The 20,763-nt window shown below is 40.1% G+C and overlaps 1 protein-coding gene across 20 annotated transcripts in view; it reads left to right on the top strand.

The window, feature by feature from the left end:
* The first annotated feature begins 4,169 nt into the window (after positions 1-4,169).
* Positions 4,170-20,763, top strand: part of FOXP2 (forkhead box P2) — a 603,320-nt gene continuing 586,726 nt past the window's right edge. For 18 of the 20 annotated variants that reach the window (XM_063708042.1, XM_055392140.2, XM_063708031.1 and 15 more), the window contains exon 1: positions 4,194-4,538. The gene's annotated coding sequence lies outside the window, so the exon portion shown is untranslated. Of the gene's footprint in view, positions 4,539-20,763 lie in introns of all 20 variants that reach the window. The other 2 variants (XM_055392142.2, XM_055392146.2) reach the window with 1 other exon arrangement.

Below are 20,763 nucleotides of genomic sequence, written 5' to 3' on the forward strand. Positions count from 1 at the left end.
GTAGTCCCTAAGCTTAACGACAGATGGTGGTGTAACTCCACCAATTTCACAATATCTCCATTCAGTCTGATGTAACATAGATTACCCTTGATTTGACTTCGGTGAAATTAGAATTTTCTCTTTTCCCTAAATGTGTCAGGGAGGAGAATGGGGAAAAGTCGTCTAAAAGGAGTCTGCTTATTTGCTCATCTTCAGAAAACTGTAGTGGATGTGAAAACACAGGAAACTGATATGTGACTGTTTTTTCTGTGTGAAAGGAAAAATACCTTGCATTTAAGACTTTAGTTACAGGCTATTTGAAGTGAGTAGCACAATTTTGAAGATGGTATTTATAACAGGAAAAAATAGTAATTTAAAAACACCCCCTTTCCTTTCTCCCAGCGATTTCTCCAAGTCAGTTGAAATTTAAGTACAAGTCACAATTACAGAGATAAAACGGCTCTGAAAGAGAAAAATGTAGTTGTTGTTTGAAAGTTTTGGAAAAAACAGACTTAACTGTGTGAAAAATTATATTTTTATAAAAAATAACTGAAAATCAAAGAGGTTCACTGGGAGAAGCAGTAAACTAACATTTCTAATTTGTCATTCGCTTACGTCGCTTTCCTTCATCTTGGCTATACTTCCTCTCATTTGTGGTGTTTTATTTCGCGCAAGATGCGCTGACAGAGGCCATTTCAAACGAATTTATCTTTCACTAGGACCGTACTAGAGCAGTGTCTCGAATTTTGTTGATTTGTGGTTTCGTCGTAAAATAAACTTGAAATCAAATAAACTTTCGTGAGGAAGCTTTGATGTCCACTTGGTGAAACTCCTCATTCACCCAGTTGAGCCATTGAACTTTCTTCTGGAACCTCTTTAAATGACTTTTGCAGATCCACGTGCTGCAAAGAAGACCTGAACCGTGCCTATGACCCTGCGCGGCGACTACAGGGACAGAATTTGGCTTTCCTTCTCTTTCCAATATGCAGCGTTTCGTTTAAAGGCTGCCTTGATCCAGTGGGCTGACCAGTGACTTGTGCAAAAGAAAACTATTCGATCGCTGTTTGCCCTTTCAGCGTTTTCCTCGGCTGCGGAAACCCGGTTTTCCTATTATTATACTTCAACTTTTTTTGGAGTCAGCTAGCACAGAGCGCTAAACCCCGGCCAGTTCCAGCAGCAGCCGAGGCGAACAAAGCCTGCAGTGTTCGGGGCCATGCTGGGGCGGGAGTGGTGGACGAGTTCAAGGAATTGCAAATAAATATATTTTATGACCACCCATCAACAAACTACGTGCCACCGTGGCGGCCCCTGGTAGCCGGGCCGTGTCTGCAGTGTGGCCAGGGGCGGGGGCTGAAAAGGAGGCGGCCGGAGAGGCGAAGCGAGCTGCGAGCCCCGGGCCTGAACTTTCACCTCTCGAACCCGGGCCCAGCCCATTGGCTGCAGCCGAGGGGTCCACCGAGGGCAGCGGCTCCTGACAGGACCTGTTTTCCCAACTCCCTGGACAGCTTCCCTGCGGGATGGGTTGGTGGCCCGGGGCATGGCAGCAGGCGAGGAGGAGATAATGGGGGCGAAGTTGAGCGGGGGCACTTGGGAGCTGCGGGCTCAGTTTCACTGAGAAAAAGGCCCCGGAAGGGGACGCGCCCACTCTATAAATATATACTCCTCCGACTGAGATGTCCTTTCGCACCTCTTGGCTGTCTGTACTCTCCAGAAAGGAACGTTAGAGGCTGCGAATTTCACCAAAACGTTTCTTTGTGTACAGAAAAGTGAAAGGCTAACTAAACTCGTTCTTCTCCAAGTCTTGAGACCCTAACCCTCCTTCTCCTGGTTGGGAACTTGATCTTCCAAGTGGCCCTAGCTCTTTTACAATAAACGTTTCCCGCTCACTTACTCGGTACACCTGGAGAGAAAAGGGAAGTCAGTGGGGTCGATGTACGCGGGGAAGGAAGAAGAAAAAGAAGTGAGAAGCTGTCCACCTTTTGATTGTTCTATTCCCTTCATTTATAACCCCCCTGGAAAGGTACATCCCCAGTTTTCCAAGGATTTCCACGTCGTTTACTCTTCTCTCTTCCAAAATAGTTTCAAGTTTATTCAGAATCCGTTTTTATTGAGGTTTCCTAGTGAAGCATAAACGCAGATTACTTAACATAAAATTATCCCCACCTTTCAAAAGGGCGAGGTAGGGCCATTTGGGGCTGGCGTTTTCTAATGATAATGACTGTTCCTCCTTCTGTCTCTGCTCCCACTTTTAAAAGATTCGGATTATTTGTCCACTGTTCAGCCTGCATTTCAAAATAGACGATTTAAAAAAGAGTGAGAACACAGTCTGTAGGCACAGCACTTGAGGACTGCCGGAGTTGAAAAGCTCAGGGAAAGAACCACAATTCAAAGCCCAACTCTACCTCGTTCCTCTTCCTCCTGGCAGGGGCCGTCTTCCCAGGGCCAGCCCCATGGCTTATTGACTTAATTGGTTTCACTAAAAAAACCCTGACGGTGTGTTTACCGACGTGGGTGCCAGGGCTGCTTCCTCCCTGGGAGAGCCGCGGGTTCTGAAGGAAAGGGTTGGTGCCAAGTGTGTGTGTGAGCTCGCAACTGCCCTTTAGAGAAAGGGCGCGCTGCTCTTTCAGGAAAGATTCAAAGGCACAAGTTAGTGCGGTTCGCCCGTCTCCCCAACCACCACCACCCCTCCCTCTTCTGCCACCGGAGGGGTTCAAGTTGGCCGTTCTTTCCCCAGGGAGGAGGGCCGGGAAGCAGCCGGGGGCCAGGCTCTGTTCACCACGGCCTATTGGCCGCAGCTAATTTGGAGGAAAGTTTCAGCGCCCCTCGGAACGCCACGCTTTGCGACTGACTTGCGAGCAAAGCAGCGGGCTCAGTCTGCGGCGCGCGGAGAAGGCGGCCGGCGAAGAGTCGCCCGGCCCGCGGGCAGGGGCGGGACCGGCGGGAGACGGCGGGGAGGGAGCGCTGGCCCCTCTCTGGGCTGGGGCTCCGGAGGAAACCCCTCGCCAAGATTCCGGTCGCGCGTCCCCTCCGGGGCCCGCTCTCTCCTCCCTCGGCCTTTCCCCTGTCACCTCCCTGGGTCCCAAGCAGGCCGCCCAGCCGGGTCACACCCGGTGGATAGAAGCCGGGACCCAGGGCTGGCGGCTGGGCCCGTGCATCCCCCACGCGGGCGCCTCGGCTTTGAAGTGCGCGCGGAGCAGGCTCTGACCGTTTCTTCTTTCCTTTCTTTCCGGTTACTTTTGCTCCCCTCAGTCACTGATAGGACCCTTCCCGAAAACCTCAGACTCTCTAAGTCCCAGCTTGGCGGCCCCTTCCTTCCAAGCCGCGCCCCAGTGACCTGGGCTGCGCGACCACGAGGAAGCCCGAGAACTCCTTGGCCCAAGTGAGACAGGAACCAGGGCAACAATGAAGAGAAAGACACTCGGCCTCTCTCCACCCCAGGCCGCAGAGGCGCACACCGTGAAAAGAAAGGCCAATCAGCGCTTTAACGCACGCTCGGGTCTCCCTTTCCGACTACCATGTACTTTTAACTCCCTGCCACCGAGGGCTTTGGATCCCTTCGAGGCTTTCTGCACTTCAAGTGGAATCCCCTGTTTCATTTGCCAGCAGCTCCGTCTGCTGAGAGGACGTACTTTGGGGACTGCCAAGAAGCAGCAGACACAACTCGGCTTTGCCAATACAGCATACGGTTTTGTTCTCGCCTCCCTCCCCACCCCCTTCCCTGACTCGCCGTCTGGGGCGAGCTGGAGAAGGCGGAGCAGGAGGTGGGGAGAAGGGTGGGGGTGGGGGAAGATCTGGCGTAGCACAAACAAGTTCTCCAGCGGGTTGTTTACATAGCAGGTGGACCTGACGTCAGTCAGGAGGCTCCGCTGCAAATCCGAACAATATTATTCCCCGCGTTTCCCCCTCCTTAAAGAAGTTAGGGAAGGGGGGGAGATAGGTGGACGGGGGAGAAAGGCATCCTAACCAGCTGGTTCCAAACCACTTTTTGTATCAACAACAACAACGACAATAACAACGCAAAGTAAAACAAAACAAACAAGTGGTCCGGCGGTACTTCAGAATCTTCTGCGTCCTGTCCCCCACCCCGCCCCTCCGAGGAGAGGCAGCCCCGCGAGCACTGTGTGTACAGTTCGCATTGCCAACAACACGCGCGCGCGGCCGGGTGCGCGCGCCTGCCAGCGCACATTCACACACACAGACACACAGACACACACACACACACACACACAGATCCGGGTGGGGGGAGCGGCTGCGCGAGACAGCGCGAGCCTCCGAGAAAGCGCGAGACACGCCGGCGCGTGCAGCTCCGCGGCCGCCGCTTCGCCCTAGCTCTAGCCCCGCGCCACCCGCAGCCCGCCCGCGAGCGCCCGCCCCGGTTATTTATGCGGCGGCCGCGTCCGCTGGCTGCGGCTTCCTCGGCCCCCCCCCCTCCCCGGGCGCGCCCCCCACTCGCGGCAGCAGCTGCCCGGACTCGCGCGTGGGTGTGTTGTTTGGGGGCTTCTGCCTCGCCGCCGCGGGTGCCACCTCCCGGGACGCTGCCCACGGCGTCCCCGGTCGCGGTAAGTTTCTTGGCCCTCACTCTGGCGCGCTGCACCTCCGCACCCCACCCTGTCCCAGCCACCTCCACGCTGGGCCGAGCTGCGACTTTACTCTGCTCCGCGCTCCTCCCGCGGTAGCGACAAAGTTTCGCCCCAAAGGCAGCGCCCTGCTTGCCGGGGCGAGTGTGACATGTGTCAAATTTGGGCTCGGCGTTGGGGTCGCATTCCGGACCCAGCATCACCACTTCTTGTTTTCTTTCATTTTGCTTTGTGATGGGGGAAAAAGGGGGTGGAGAGGGGAGATTTGCTGTTGGCTCACGGATGATTTTTAGTTTGGATAATGCAAAATGTTGCTTCGTCCGGAGAGACCTCGGCTGGAGGAGAATGTGTGTCGAAACACCAGATGTGTGTTTGTTTACTCTCTTCTTTTTAATTGTTTGTTGTCTTTTCCCCTTCCTCCCCGCACCCCCACCCCCAACCTCGGGAGGAGAAACAACAGTAAAAACATCTGGCGGTTAGAAGCACACACTTTATTGATCCAACTGCTGACCTTTATTTACTCAGTTGGGCAAGTGCACGCTTCTCGCGTCTAAGTTGGGCACTTCAGCGTTCATCTCAGAAGTACTTCTCCAGGAAGGAGAGAGATGGAAAGGGGACACTCCTGTTTCTGGAGTCAAGAAACTCCTGGGCCCTACTGACGCTTCGGGATAAGCGTGCACAGGAATGACTGCTGCCTTGATCGCGTTCCTTTCCCTGTCCACGCGTTAGCACGACCCGCTTCCCTCGGTGTCTGGCGGTTTTACTTTTATTCCGCTTTAGAGAGGTCGCCTGGCTGTTTGTGGGTGGGTTTGGGGTGAAATCGCACCTCGCGGCACTTCGGGGAGGGGACGTGGGAGGAGCGCAGACACCTCTCGGTGATAGGGAGGGCTTCTCACTTGGCTGTTACCTGGAAGTCCACAGTGGCCCCGGACGGCAGGCGGGCGGGCAGAGCGCGGGTCCGAACGCCCTTCGCGCTCGCGGCGGCGCACGTGCGGCGGCGGCGGCGGCGCCGGCGGCGCGGGCGGGACCCACTGGGTGGCCGCGCGCGCCGCCCGCGCGTTTTCCGCGCGCCTCTGCCCACCCGCGCGTTTTCCGCGCGCCTCTGCCCACCCGCGAGGCCGCAACGCGCCCTGACACCCGACCTCAGTGTGGACCCTCACTTGCTGTGGGTGTTGGGGCCTCTCTAGAGCAGGGAGGAAAAGTTACCCTCACTATTCTCAGACTCTGGAATCTCTTAGGTAAGTCTCTTAGGGCACCTGGCGCATGGGGTGACGCTTTGATTAGAAGGAACGTGAGGGGAAGAACGGGTGCAAGTCTGGGGATTGGAAAGCGGAGCCAGTGCGCGTTTTGCACAGGGATGAGTCAAGAGAGGTCGACCTGGCCACCGCTTGGGACGCTCCGCAGAATCCGGAATCCCCAAAGACTTAGACCCATGTGTGTATTTGTTTATTCAGCTTTTTAACCAACAGATTTAAACCACTTAATAGCTGCTATCTGTAAGGCTCCTGTTCCCCCATCTAACCCCCCCCCCACACACATACACACTTTTTTTCCCCCACCACATATTAAAATCCAGTAAGTTTCTTGATCTTGAGGATTATTCCTGGAGTACTCTTCGCTCCCTGGTGGGCAGGCTTTGGCCATGCAAGGTGCGCTAGGTGGCCTGGGTGAGTTCTCAGAGGAGGATGGAGAGGGAAAGGGTACGAAGGACCTGTGGGAGTGTGTAAGGTGTGTGCATATGTAGTCATCGTGGATCAGGAGTGCTTAAAGAGCTACCTCCCAACATGTCCAGAGTCTACTTGGAAGAATACTTAAGTAGTAGCAGGTAAGCCCAAGGGAGAAAGTGACGCCCTGTTGTCAAGCAGCTGAAGTGGACGTTTTCCAACTGGAAGTACTGGGAGAGATTTACTTTTAGAAAACAAAAGTTTGCCTGTAAGGCATATCTTTGCAGGCTCTCCTAACTCAAATGGTTTGTTTAGGCAGCAGCAGAGGCAAGAGAGATGTGTTTAATAGCAAGTCTGTGTTAGAGGTCAAAACTGAAGTAAAGATGAGCTTTCAGTTATTTTCATCTTCAAGTTTGCATTGTGGCATACCTTGGGAAATGTTTTATGTTGTCAAGGGGACTGTTTATCTTTTCTGTCACTATGAGTTATGGATCAGTATATTCCCAGTGTACTGGAATTTTTAAATGTAGTGTTTGTTTAATGTTGTTAAACACAATTAATTTACAATTTTGATTTACTTGTATCTATATTAAAAGAGTGGGTATAAAATTATATAAACTGTGATCATTAGGGTCATACAATTTCACATCAGTTTTAGAGCTTCTTTAACTTACAATTTTGATTTATTTGTATCTATATTAAAAGAGTGGGTATAAAATTCTATACACTGTGATCATTAGGGCCAAACAATTTCATATCAGCTTTAGAGCTTTTTAAAGGCCCCTTTTCTCTTGCCTGCTTAACTTCTTTCCTTCCTTCCTTTTATTTTTATTGCCTAACTAGACTCATATTCAGTCGTCAGTCTAGTTAAATGCTTCCTTACGACACACACTATTTCATTGTTATCTAAAATTAAGTGAAATAAATGTTTAATTATGATTAAATATACTAACTTTGAAAGAGGAGACTAGAAACCTGATGAAACATCCCTGTAGGTGAGAAATGACACTCTAAAAAGATCATCTAAAAGTTCACTTTTAAGTACAAAAAAGAATGTTAGGATTTTTAAGGGAATAATTTTTAATTCAACTTAAATATAAGTACAATGAATACTTTATAGGTAGGTTGTTAAAATGTTACCACTATACTTCCGTGTATATTAGAATAAATACAGCAATAAAAGGAAACGTAGACATATATTAATTATGAACTATTTATAACGTTAGGAATTGCCTGACTCATATTTTGGGGTATTGTTTTTATATAATTTATACTCGAGTGGAAATAGGCCCTTAATTACATTATGATATGAAGAGATTTATGAAATGGTTGTACCTGAATAAGCTGTACTTGGAGTTTCATTTCTTTGCACTTCTTATATTGCAGTGGCTTTGCTTAAAAAAAAATAAGATAAACCTTTGTAATTTTCTAGAAACCTAATATAGGGAGGAAATAGTTGTATGTGGCACACCATAAAAGTAGAAAAAGGTGAACATTATATGTACAGGTAATCTGTAATGAGAAGTTATATTTCCTTTGTACAAACAAAATTTCAAACACACAAAACAAGTCTCTTTGCATAGATATTAGAATTATACTTCATGAAAAGTATATTGAAGTATGTGAAAATAACTGCATGGTTTGATTAAGATTCATAGAGCATGTAACAGTATAGTGAATGTAGCCAGACAAATTATTTACCATTTTTATTTCAACAGAAGATGTGAAGGATGTAAAACTTATTTACATAAAAGGGATTTTATTTGTGACGTTTTTGGATTTCTATCTGGGTCGGCCTCATCACCCTTGTTTGTTTTTGTGTCATGTTAAATCAGCTATTAGTTATAATACTGATAGAAAACAAAATGATGAACGTCATGTATTTTCTGCCTCTCTGAATTAAATTGGAAAGAGGCCATTAACTTGTAAGAAGAGAATGAGATTGAGCACACAGGTCTCTAAGAAGTTTTCTCAACATGATTGTTAATAGACAAAATTGTAAGTCAGTTGAATTCAGAAATAGTATCAATTTTATTACAATTGCTGAATATTAATTTTTGGCACATTCAAGCTATTTTTTTTCTTGAATTTTGTGAAAAATAGTAGTTGTCTTATTCATAAATGAATGGACCCAAAATGTTCTAAACAGTGCCCAAATTCGTACTACTCTTTGATAAAAGAAAGCCTATATCTTAAAATTGGCCTAATGAGAGCTTAATATTAGCACTGATTTCAAAAGCAACTTTATTTATGTAGCCCTTAATTCATAGAGTTCAAATAAATCCAACCCAGAAAGATTCCTCTTTATATTCTTAAAGCTCCTGTAAAGGTAATCCCTGTGCTTGAAACTTTTAAAAAAACATATTCCAGTGCTTATGGAATTTGCATTCCAGTGCAAATATTCTAATGCCTAATTCAAATTTTAAATGTTGTAGTTTAGTTTTATTCCTTCCTTAGGTGAAATAAACATTTTCTTAGGTTCAACTATGTATCTCTTAGTGTACTTGGACTAAAGTCCTATCAATTCTATAGTCTTTATTAAGTACAATTATTTACATTCTTGGAACTTTTTTTTTTTTCATGAGGCTTAGGTCATTTTCATTGCTTTCTTATGGAGGTATTCTAGACTTTTAGCTTCCTCATTTGATTTTCAGAACTTCGAAGTGGGCCCTGTAACATATTTAACAACTAAGCATAGTTAGAAGGGTTGTCTAAAAATGCCATCACTTTTTTTTTGCCCAGCTTTGGTTATGTGAAAATTTATTATTATTGAATAACAGAAATACTAATATTGTAGGATACTCTTCCCTATAGAATATTGTTTTCTTGCAGATATTCTTGCCTGTAAAATAAATGGGTACTTCCACTTGCTTACTTCCTTCTAAGTATTTTTTATATACTATTTTGCTCTGCTCTGTGTATTTATCCATTTCCTGCCCTAAATTTCCCAGACAAAACAAACAAACAAAAAAGTGCCTAGCTGTGGTGAAATGTAAAGAAATAATATGACCTAATGAAGAGGTTAGTGGTAGAATATTGAGAAGCTGGAGAGAGTTTTTAGAGAAGATTTAGATTTCTTACGTTGCAACACTTTTAGTATTAAAATTATAAAGTAAATTTATGGGTATACAGTGATATATTTTCAGTAGTAATATTCATGAAAGCTAGTTTTTCTTCGAATAGTTGCCTTGGTGATTTGCTGTTTCCTCAAATGTGATATTAAGTATTGGCCTAATTATTTTTAGGAGTATAATCTCAATTTTATAATTGGAGTGATTAGGAATTTGTATTTATCTATACAGATATTTGCCTACCAGCCAACTTAACAGAGTATATCTGTGCTCTAAAAGTACACTGACATCACCTCAATTTCATCTTTAATACAACATTATATTTTAATGATTTACAGCTGGATTCACTTTTACTGTTTCATTTTGTAATTGTGAACTTTGTTTACTCTCTCTAAATTGACTTGTATTTTTGTTCATTCTTCCAGTTTGCCAAGTACAATTTGAATGGTTAAATTTACTCAATTTAACTAAATCTATCTAAACTTTTTTAAAAAATACATTTTCTCCGTAAATCATCTATGGGGTTTAGGTTCAACCTTTTGCATTTTTTGATTATTGAAATACACATTCTTGGACCTGTACTCAACTACTGCTTGAATTCAGCTTTGAGGTTGGTTGTACCCTTCTCTCTTCCTATCTGCCAAGTATATCTAGAACATACCTTCCCATTATATTGATAAGTATAATATGTTATACAGAACTGATTCTTCATTTTTTTTCTGCTGTGGCAAATTATTTTCGTTAACAAGAGTGAATACAGTTTAAATGTTGAAAAGCACATTGCTGTGAAGAAAATGAATTCCCAGTGGTTTAAGAGATCTCAGCATTTTTTTAGTTTATTAATGTTCTTCAATTTGCTTTAATTTCTGTCATGAAAGACTTAAAATGTACGTTGTGTTGTTAATGTTGATTTAAAATTTATTTAAGTTTTTAGTGTTTCCTCTTAAAGATTTTTCTAATGGAAGTCTATACCATTAGAATGTCTTAAAGATTTTTTTTTCTTTTTTAGCAGATTAAGGAAATTAACTTTGAATTCCCCAAAGAAAGAATGCTACTAGAAATATCTTAAAGATTTTCTGGTATTTAATTTTATGTTTATTTGATGGCATTCTCTGTGAAAGTTTTCTTTATTATTTTAGCTTTGTATCATTTTAGTACACACACCCAACGATAGCCATCATTTTGCAACTTTTTCTCAACCTTAAAAAAAAAAAAACTTTCTTAAAATGTATTTTAGGGGTAGGAAAAAATCAGTGGTAGACATATTTTGGAGAAAGCACTTATAAAATTTCTCACTGGCAGATAGTGAGGAAAAACTTACAGTACACTAATCCAAATATCTTACCATCTTAACATATGTAGACTGTCATAAAATCATCTCATTTTTTTTAAAAAAAGATCCCCAACATCTTTAAGAACCATTCCTCACTATTACCTCACCCAAATTTATGTTCCAGGATTTGGTTGATCTATGTCTGTATGCCTGTAGCTAACTCTTCACTTCCTTTTTGTTTTCAATTTTTTTCCTTATGGAGTCTACCTTTAGTTTAGCTAAATGGCAACAAAAAATGATCTTGTTCTATACATATAGTTTGTACAGCCACTGCTACCAACCTGGCCAGATACACCATCATCTCCTACTTGAACTGTGGCAATAACTACTTAGTTGATCCTGCTTCTTCTCCCTCCAGGCACCGCAGTTTATTCTCCACACAGCAGAGTGATCTTTTGAAAATATGTCTGTGTTCCTCTTGTATAAGCCTTCCAAAAGCTTCTTATGTCTCTCAGAATAAAAGAGATGTTACATAAGGTCTTGTTGTTTTTTCTCTCATTTGGCCTACTGTGGACATATAAACCTCCTTGATATTCCTAAAAGCAAGATAAGCTGACTCCTACTCCAGAGCTTTTCTCTGGAATGATCTAACCTCCTGTATCTTCACTAACTTCAGGAGGTTTCTGCTCAAACATATCCTTGTTAGAGAAGCCTTCTCTAACTGTCCAATATAAAGTAACAAATCCTCATGGATCACTCTACCTTTACCATATTTTATTTTTCTTTATGGTACTATCATTAACTGACATTTAGAAAACATGTTTATTTAACATCTTTTCCCCCAATGACATGTAGGTTCCATGGAGCCAGGGATTTTGTTTTGCTTTGGTTTAACTCAATACTTAGAACAGTGCCTGGCACTTGGGAAGAGCCCCATAAGTAAATGTCGAATGAAGGAATGAATGTTTCATAGGAGGCCAAAGAAGTTACTTCCATCTATATCATTGCATAACTTGCTTTGAAATTACTTTTTACTTTTTTTTTTTATCCTACACCCATTTTATATCATATCACATTGGGACACACTGTTCGTTACTGGCAAAGTCATGGCCCTCATCTCAGGTGAGTATACTTCAAGTTCCATTTTCTATATCCCATTTAAATATAGATTTAAAAATCTATATTTTAAATTATTGATCTGAGAAACAACACTTAAATTTTGAAAGTTGTGAGTGAATATTTGTGGTTTTGGACAACAAACTTTCAGTAGTTCAGTGTTCTAATATAATAATATTTACCGAAAGTTAAACTGATGGATTTGATCATAACATTCATCATTATACCTTAATATGAATAGAATTAAGTGTATGTAAATATTTCTAATGGGTAAACTATGAATACAGCAAGGACAAGCCAAGTATTTCTGTTATTTTCTATGGGGAAAGATGGAGGGAAATGGGTCAAACAGGATCTCTTCTGGGATTTATAACCACATTTAGATGACTTTACTTCTTTGCATTGAAAAACATACTGTAAGTTTACAAATTCTGTTTTCTTTCCTTCTTTCAGTGTATATACTTAGACCAGATTAAAGATTTATGATTTGATGAAAACTCCAAGTCTTTAAAGTTAAAATCCCACTGTTTAGCTTGCTCAGATTGCTTTTGGATACAAAGTCATGAATAAGTGATACAGCCCTCCATATAACACCACACTAATACACAAATATTTTCATATAAGCATAATGCCCTACAGATCTCCCTCTCACATACTTTGTTCATATTTAAAATTGCACTAACTTGCTCAGAAATTTTATTCTAAACGTCTTGAGAATATGAAAAGGAGGCTATAATATTTTCTGTTGATAATGAAGGGAGAATGTCTCCCTTCTTAGCCTACTTCCTTTCTTCCTTTCATTTTTCTCTTTCCTTTTTCCCCTCCACAGACTGAAAATAATTCTGACATACCACTAGTGATATGTGGCCCTTGGGAAACTGAAGCCAGGCCAAGTGGGTTTTATACATAATTACCCCTCTTTTCCTCTTTTAAAAAATTATTTTTACTTTTTTCTTTTGAGACAGAGTCTCGCTCTATTGACCAGGCTGGAATGCAGTGCTGTGATCACAGCTCATGGTAGCCTTGCCCTCCTGGGCTCAAGTGATCCTCCCACCTCAGCCTCTGCAGTAGCTGGGACCACAGGCACACCATCAAGCCTCACTAAATTTTTAAAATTTTATAAAGATGAGGTCTCGCTGTGTTGTCCAAGTTGGGAAAAAAACCCAGAAAACTATTAACTCACACCTTGTACTCCCATTCCCTTGCCCCTTAAATGCCCAGTGTCCTTCATGTTGTGACCTGGCTATTCCAAATCTCAGTGCACTCTCCTTTCCTTGTTGCAAGTAGGAAATTTTACATTAAAGGACATGTATGATGATAATAATGCATATAAGACTGAGAATGAAGATGAATAGTTCTGAAAAGTATCTAGTTATTATCCCACATCGTTAAATAGCCAGCATGGTTTACTATAAAGAGTAATCCATGTTGAGTGCTGGGAGACTTGCATTCTGGTACTATACCTGTCTATAACTATTGCATGATATTGGGTGAGTCATTTCCTCCAAAAGATACTACAGTAGCTTTTAAATTACTTCCAATTAAAACATTTTAAGAAATGCATGGAATCAAATCTAAAGCTATTCGTATAACATGTTTTCTTCCTGCTACCCTATGAACATACACTGAAGAATGAGAGAAGATATTTCCTAAAATAAAAACTATTTAAACAAAGAAAAATGACCACAGTCACTTTGCTAGTGAAGCTCAAAGGGCTGAGTTAAATTTTTAAAGGGGTTTTTTTTTTAGCTGTCTTATCCTAATAGGTATCTTAAGATCATTCCCCTCCTTCCCAGTCAGAAATGAACCCTCCCCTTATTTAGACAGAATGGTAAGACGATGAGAGAAGGTACAGTGCATGTGGAGTTGATCACATTAGGATTAAGAAACATAAATATCCACCTGGCATTCTTTTCCCTGAAGCTTCTATCATTACCATCCATAAATACTAATTTATTCACAATGTTGTGTTGGTCCTGTGCTCATTTATATATTTAGCTGTTGGTGGCACCAATCGAGAAATCAAGTGGGGAGTGGATAAGCTGTTTGATAAACTTTGTCTTTTTAAAATTAGAGCTCTCCTTTTTAATGGACTTTACATGCACAGACATACATTATCCAGTCTATGCATTGTGCTACATTAGAAGGAAACACAACTCCGACTGTAGGAATACTACATATCTGCTGTAGTTTGGCTTAATGGGAATGGCACAGGGGTTTTATACAGTGCACCACATAAGAAGTTTTGACCTAAATCTCTTGAGACATCTTTCTTCTTCCCTTTGGGTCTGCCAAAAAGTATATTTAGAGCTTCATCTAGGTTGTTTTTTCCCTGCTTTGCTTTCCCAATCCCCATCACGTGACATATACATCATGCGACATATACATACTTCATGAAGTGTGCGAAGGCGACTTTCTTTGTCACCATCAGCTCACTATGCAGATTCAGCACAACCAAGGAAAGCTGGGGATAATAATTATGGTAGTTTTTAGCAGTGATGTAAGCTTTCAAATACTCATACATTTCAATACATTTTACATTGTTAAATGTTACAAAGAATGTTTATTCCTATGACTAAAAATGAAATTAACTCAACAGTCTGACTTTCTTATCCCAAATAAAATGGTTTTAAAACGTTATTGTCTTGATCAGTTTATAATATTCCTTTACTTCCAGAAAAGTATGTCTTTAAGTTGCCCTTTTATCCCTTCTAACTTTGCTTCTTTGTAATTTTCAATAACGTCAAGCCATCCCTAATCCTACGTGTCTGATGTTCAAAATATTCTACACACAGTAAAACGGCAGTGCAATTTATCTCTAATTGGTATTAGATTTTTACATCTTTTCTCTTTGATATCTTCCTAATTGTGTCCTGAAAACATCTCATTCCCATTGGGCTGAAATGATGCAGAATTCTAAAATACGAATAAGTATATGCACATGCTTATTCATATCATATTAAAGGAACATCATTATTATAAGGTTTGTTATTTTAAAAACAACTCATTTTTCTGGCGACGTAAGAGCAAAGTTTAAGTGCAGTTGCACAATACTCTAGAATATGGTAATAAAATACAGAATATGTAAGTAATACAAAATTTTAATGTTTATCTTCTTATTCCTAGAATTACATTTCTTATGAGAGGATATTTTAAAAATAGAATGCGAATGAGTAGTTTTATGTTTACATGTTAACTATTCATGAAACAGTGGAAATGCTAATTATAAAAAGCAAGTTGTTTATACATTTGACGTTTCATTTTAAAATAATCCTTTGATTACTATATTGTAGAAATTATGCTGATAATTTTCTCAAAATATTTACTTTTATTATGGTTTAGTAATGACACAAGCCATATTTTAATTACTCATCTTTATAACTGTTTTAAGCGCCTTCATCATTTTTTAATTAAAGATTATTTCCATATGGTAAAATTCACCGCGTTTTAGTGTACAGTTCTTTATTTTTTGACAAACATATAGCTGTGTAATCACTACCACACTTAATATACAGAATAGTTGTATAATCCTTCAGATTTCTTCATAGGGATTTTATTCAACCCTTCCTCCCACCATCTAGTCCCTGGTAACCACTAATCTGTTTTATGTCTCTATAGTTTCGTCTTTTCAAGTCTGTTATATAAATAGAGTCATAAGGTAGGTAGCTTTTGGAGTCATGCATGTGCCACTTAGCGTAATGCATTTGAGATTAATTTATATTGTTATGTATATCATTTTTGCCCTTGCAAGTATATAGTTGCTTTTTCCTTGGAGCTTAGAATCTTCCTCTTATTTTTCATTCAAGTAAGTTTTTATATAGCCTTAAGTTACATTTAGGCTTATTAGCAGGTGCTTGGCTTATAAACAAAATGAGAGATTTTACTGGTTAATACTTTCTAAGAATTTAATCTTGAGGTCTTCACCATAGTTCTCCACCTTCCATTCCCACTTCCACCCCAGCCTCTCTTTTGCTCTCATACTTCCTTTCCTTATTCCCACAGGTGTTTGTTTTTCAACTCATTTGCACTCCTTGTCATCTATTTGACTGATTGATAGGAGACCCAGTCAGATTGCTAGCTCTTACAGAAGAAGCTCATTATCAATTGTTTAATAATGTTCTTTCACTTATTTATTCATTCCTGAATCATTGTGTGTTGATCAATTTCTGTTAATGGCAAAACAAATAATTGAAGAATCCTAGAGTTGAAAGGAAACTTTGAGATCATGAAATAATTTTCTAATCTTCTGCCCAAGTCAGATGAGAGGTAGAGATAGAAGTCTAGGAATCTTTGTCCAGCAGTCTTTGTCAAATTGCCTATGGGACATAGAGCATGAAAAGTGGGGCTAACAAGAGAGGTAAATAAAATATATAGACAGGCTGCCAAGAACAAATTGTTAGTTTGAAAATGCTAAGCTGAAATGTAACAGAAGCCGGGGAGACGATAAGCCTGGAGAAATTGGCCAGGGGTTTGTTTTTTTAGGGACACTTGTGCGCAGTGTAAAGACATATGAACATGAAGGAGGGAATCCTCATTACCTTAGCTCTGGCTGATGACTTTCAAAAACCATAGATGGAGGCATCACATTTCCTGATTTAAAATTATATTACAAAGCTGTGGTAATCAAAACAGTATAGTACTGGCCTAAAATCAGGCACATAGACCAGTGGAACAGAATAGAGAGCCTGGAAATAAATCCAAATGGTCAACTAATTTTTGGAAAGGACACCAAGAGGACAGAATGGGGAAAGTATAATCTCTTCAATAAACGGTGCTGGGAAAACTGGATTTCTGCATGCAAAAGAATGAAATTGGACCCTTATCTTACACCAGATACAAAAGTCAATTCAAAATGGATAAAAGACCTACATGTGGGACTAGAAATTATAAAACTCCTAGAAGAGAACATAGGAGAAAGACTATTGGCCTTGGCAATGATTTTTTTTGGAAGTCACACCAAAAGCTCAGGCTACAAAAACGAAAATAAATAAATGGGACAACTAAAAAGCTTTTGCACAGCAAAGGCATCAGTTAAAGTGAAATGGCAGTCTACAGACTGGGAAAAATATTTGCAAATTTTATCTCTGGTAAAAGGTTAATATCCAAAATTTTAAAAGAACTCATATAACTAGGCCAGGCACAGTGGCTCATGCCTGTGCAGGATTACAGAATCCCTGCACTTTGGGAGGCCAAGGCAGGTGGAATGCTTGATCCCAGGAGTGGGATCACATGGACAACATGGTGAAACCATGTCTCTAGAAAAACTGCAAAAATTAGCCGGGCATGGTGGCTTGTGCCTGTGATCCCAGCTACTCAGGAGGCTGGGGTGGGAGGATCGCTTAAGCCCAGGAGGTTGAGGCTGCAGTGAACTGTGATTAGCCCACTGCACTCCACCATGGGCAACAGAGCATGACCCTGTCTCAACAAACAAACAAACAGAAAAAAACCACTCATACAACTCAACAGTAGAGAAACAATCAGATTAAAAAATAACAAGACCCGAATAGACATTTCTCCAAAGAAGACAAAGAAATGGCCAACAGGTATATGAAAAGGTGCCCAACATGATAAATTATCAGGGAAATGCAAATCAGAACCACTGTGAGGTATCATCTCACACCTGTTAGTATGGCTACTATCAAAAAGTCAAAAGATAACAAATGTGCTTCTGTGCAGAAAAGGCACCTCTTGTCCGCTTTGGTGTGAATGTAGATTGGTATGCCCATTATGGAAAACAGTATGGAGGTTTAAAAGAAAATTAAAAATAGAACTATAATATGACCCACCAATCCCTCTTGTAGGCATGTTCCCAAAGGAAATGAGATCACCCCATAAAGATATCTGCACTCACATGCTCATTACAGTATTATTCACAGTAGCCAAGATATGGAAATAACTTAAGTGTTCATCAACAGATGAATGGATAAAGAAACTGTGGTATATTCAGTTTTCCCTTGGTTTCTGCGGAGCATTGGTTCCAGGACCTCCCTTGGACACCAGAATCCAAGGATGCTCAAGTCTCTGATATAAAATGGTGTAGTGTTTGTGGGAATGGGGCTTGGGGAGGAAATGGGGACATGTAGGCCAGAGGATACAAAGTCACAGATACGTAGGATGAATAAGTCTAAAGATCTAACATACAACATGAGGGTTTTGGGTAATAAAATTGGGATTCATTTAACTGAAGATTTTAGCTGGTCCTGCCAGCAAATCAAAATTGATGACTACTTGAGATAATCAATATGTTAATTTGCTTCACTATAGTAATTTTTCTACTGTCTATGTATATTCCATAATATCATGTTGTATACTTTAAAAACGCACAATAAAAATTATTTTTTAAAAACCTGCCATGAGTGAAGAACTTGTTTTTGTAATGTCTAATATTTGAAAAAAATTAATTGATACAAAGTTCTTCCTTACAGTGAATTGGAATCAACCATTATTTTTAGCTCTGTGCTTTGTATTTACACAGGATGTTTTACATAGACAACTTTTTAGACATCTGAAAAATTTTCATTTCCTCAGAATTTTTTTCTATGCTGAAGAAGTCTTTTCTTCACTTATTCTTTATGTATTAATATTCATGTTTGCTAAAAATCCATATTTGCTGAAGTTTTCCTTTAAAATGTGTCCAGAACTAAATACCATACTATAAGTGTGGCCTAATATAGAAATATTAAAACTTTATCTCAATTTTTCTCTAACAGATGTGTCGCACTGTTAATGAAACTGAAACTCATTTTTTAATAAATTGCAATTTATATACCATCTGAATAATTTATTCTTAAAGTAAGATTTGTATCTCCATTAAATTTTTGTTTTTTAAGTTCAGTTATCCAGCATGTATAGATTTTGAAGAAATTCTAATTCTTTTATTTATGTTAGCAATTGTGTCATCCATAATTGTGATTAATACATTTTATAGTTTTGCTCAATTATTTCAAAAATATTGAGCAGAACGTGGTTAAGAATAGAGCCTTTTTCATTTCTAGTAAGGGTGTACTCCTTCACTTGTCATTAGTCCTTTGGGTGTGATTGTTTAGCTACTGATATATATTTGAAATTTTAATGGCTAACATTTATTGAGCAGTTAGCTTAAGCAGGCACTTTTCTAAGCACTTTGTGTACATAAATTCATTTAATCCTCATAATCTCTTTATAAGAATGTTATTATCCCCATTTTATGAATGGCAAGTCTGAGTCACAGATTGTCAGCTGTGAAGGGTCTGACATTTACTCTACTTGCAAACCAGCAAATTAACCAGCCCATGTTTTGTTGATGCTCAGGAAACACAGGACTCCTCTGTCAGAGACAAGGCTGTTACTAATAGTATAGCAAGCAGCATGAGTTTCATGTTTGTTTTTGTGCCCTTGTCCCCCAAGTCCCACAGGAACTCTGTAGGGTGGTTTGGGTTGATGTTTCACCTTCAACAAGTTGTGTCACAAATGAGGAACCCCATGTTTAGGAAGCCCAGTCTTTTATGATGAACTGTAAGCAAATTTACTCTTTCTTTCAGAGGGTATTCCAAGGCTGTTTTTTAGACAAAAGATAGTCCAGAACAAAAGCTGCCAGTGCCTCTGCTAACAAGACATGCAGAAACAGGAGAGACCCATGAAAATTTGCCTCTCACCCCAGTTGTTAAGAAATTTGTCCAAAATTACACAAATAGTAAGTTGATTTACTCCAAGTTGGCCATGACAGACTTTCTCCATACTTTTCTTGGTCCAGATATTGTGCAGCTAAGACATTTCTCTGATCTACTTATCTAGTAACAGTGTCAGAAAAGGAAACAAGGTTTGGCATGGATTATTTTTAACAAGTCTATGGCAGGTTTTTAGAAAATTTTTAAGTGCTCACAAACCATCTGTTTAATAACCTGCTCTAGAATTTTGTTGGGGAATAGTGTCATGCTCACTGATCTTCATTTTCTAGAATCCTTTTACCTAAAAAAATAAGAGAACATTTGCCCTCCTTATGTATTATGTCTGTTTTCCTCTTGTTTGTAACTCTTCCAAGGTTATCAGCTGTGGTTCTGTGATAATATTTACAAGCCTTGAAGCTGTAATCTATTGGTCATGTATACCTGGACTTATTTAAAGTGACTCATTGTCCTCATTAATTTCTGAGCTTTGATTTTTCTTATTAATCATATTTGATTTTCCATTTCGTTTCAACATTTTGTGTGTGTGTGTGTGTGTGTGTGTGCGTGTGTGTGTGTGTCTAGAAGGCAAAAGCAGGATTCAAGTTCTGTTTCATCTCAGTTATCTGATGATAATCATGATCACCAAACAGAAGATCATCCCTTAGTTAATATTTTTTCCATACCTAAATTAGATCTTGAAGTTTCCTTAAATTTTTTGTTTTTTGGTCTATTTTATCTCATTTGGAGCATTTATTAAATCTTTGAGCCATGTTTCTATACTATTTCTTGCCATGTATGTCACTTCTAAGGTTGAAGAATCCTTGTATAACTCTTGTGTTTCTTTGGATATTTTCTAATTTTTTCTTTGGTAGTGTTTTCTGAGTTTGGAGGATCATTATTTTACTTTAGTAATTCATAATTTCAATAGATGAGGTGTCCCAAACCATTATTGATTTTAGAATTTTATGCTGAGCCATCATATATGACAGGGGTTGATGAAATTTTTCTGTAAAGGTCTCTGTAGTAAATGATATAGGCTTTGTGGACCATTGATCTCTATTGCACTTTCTCACCGCCATTATACTATAAAAGCAGTTATGGACAATACCTAAATTAATGACTGTGCCTGTGTTCCAGAAAGGTTTATTTATGGACACTTAAACTTAAATTTCCTATAATTTTCATATTTAATGGAATATTCTCTTGATTTTTATTCAACCATTTAAACATGTAAAAAAAAAACCCATTCTTACCTCACCATTCAAAATCAGGCAGTGGGCTAGTTTTAACCCATGGACCATATTTTGCTACACACATACAAACACCACACACACCACACACACACACACACACACACACACACACACCCCAATGGTTATTCATATAAATATAGACATATTTTTTAAATCTCTGTCTCTAAAATCCATGCCACATTTC

The sequence above is a fragment of the Gorilla gorilla genome, chromosome 6, assembly GCF_029281585.2.
Source record: "Gorilla gorilla gorilla isolate KB3781 chromosome 6, NHGRI_mGorGor1-v2.1_pri, whole genome shotgun sequence".
Lineage (NCBI taxonomy): Eukaryota > Metazoa > Chordata > Mammalia > Primates > Hominidae > Gorilla > Gorilla gorilla.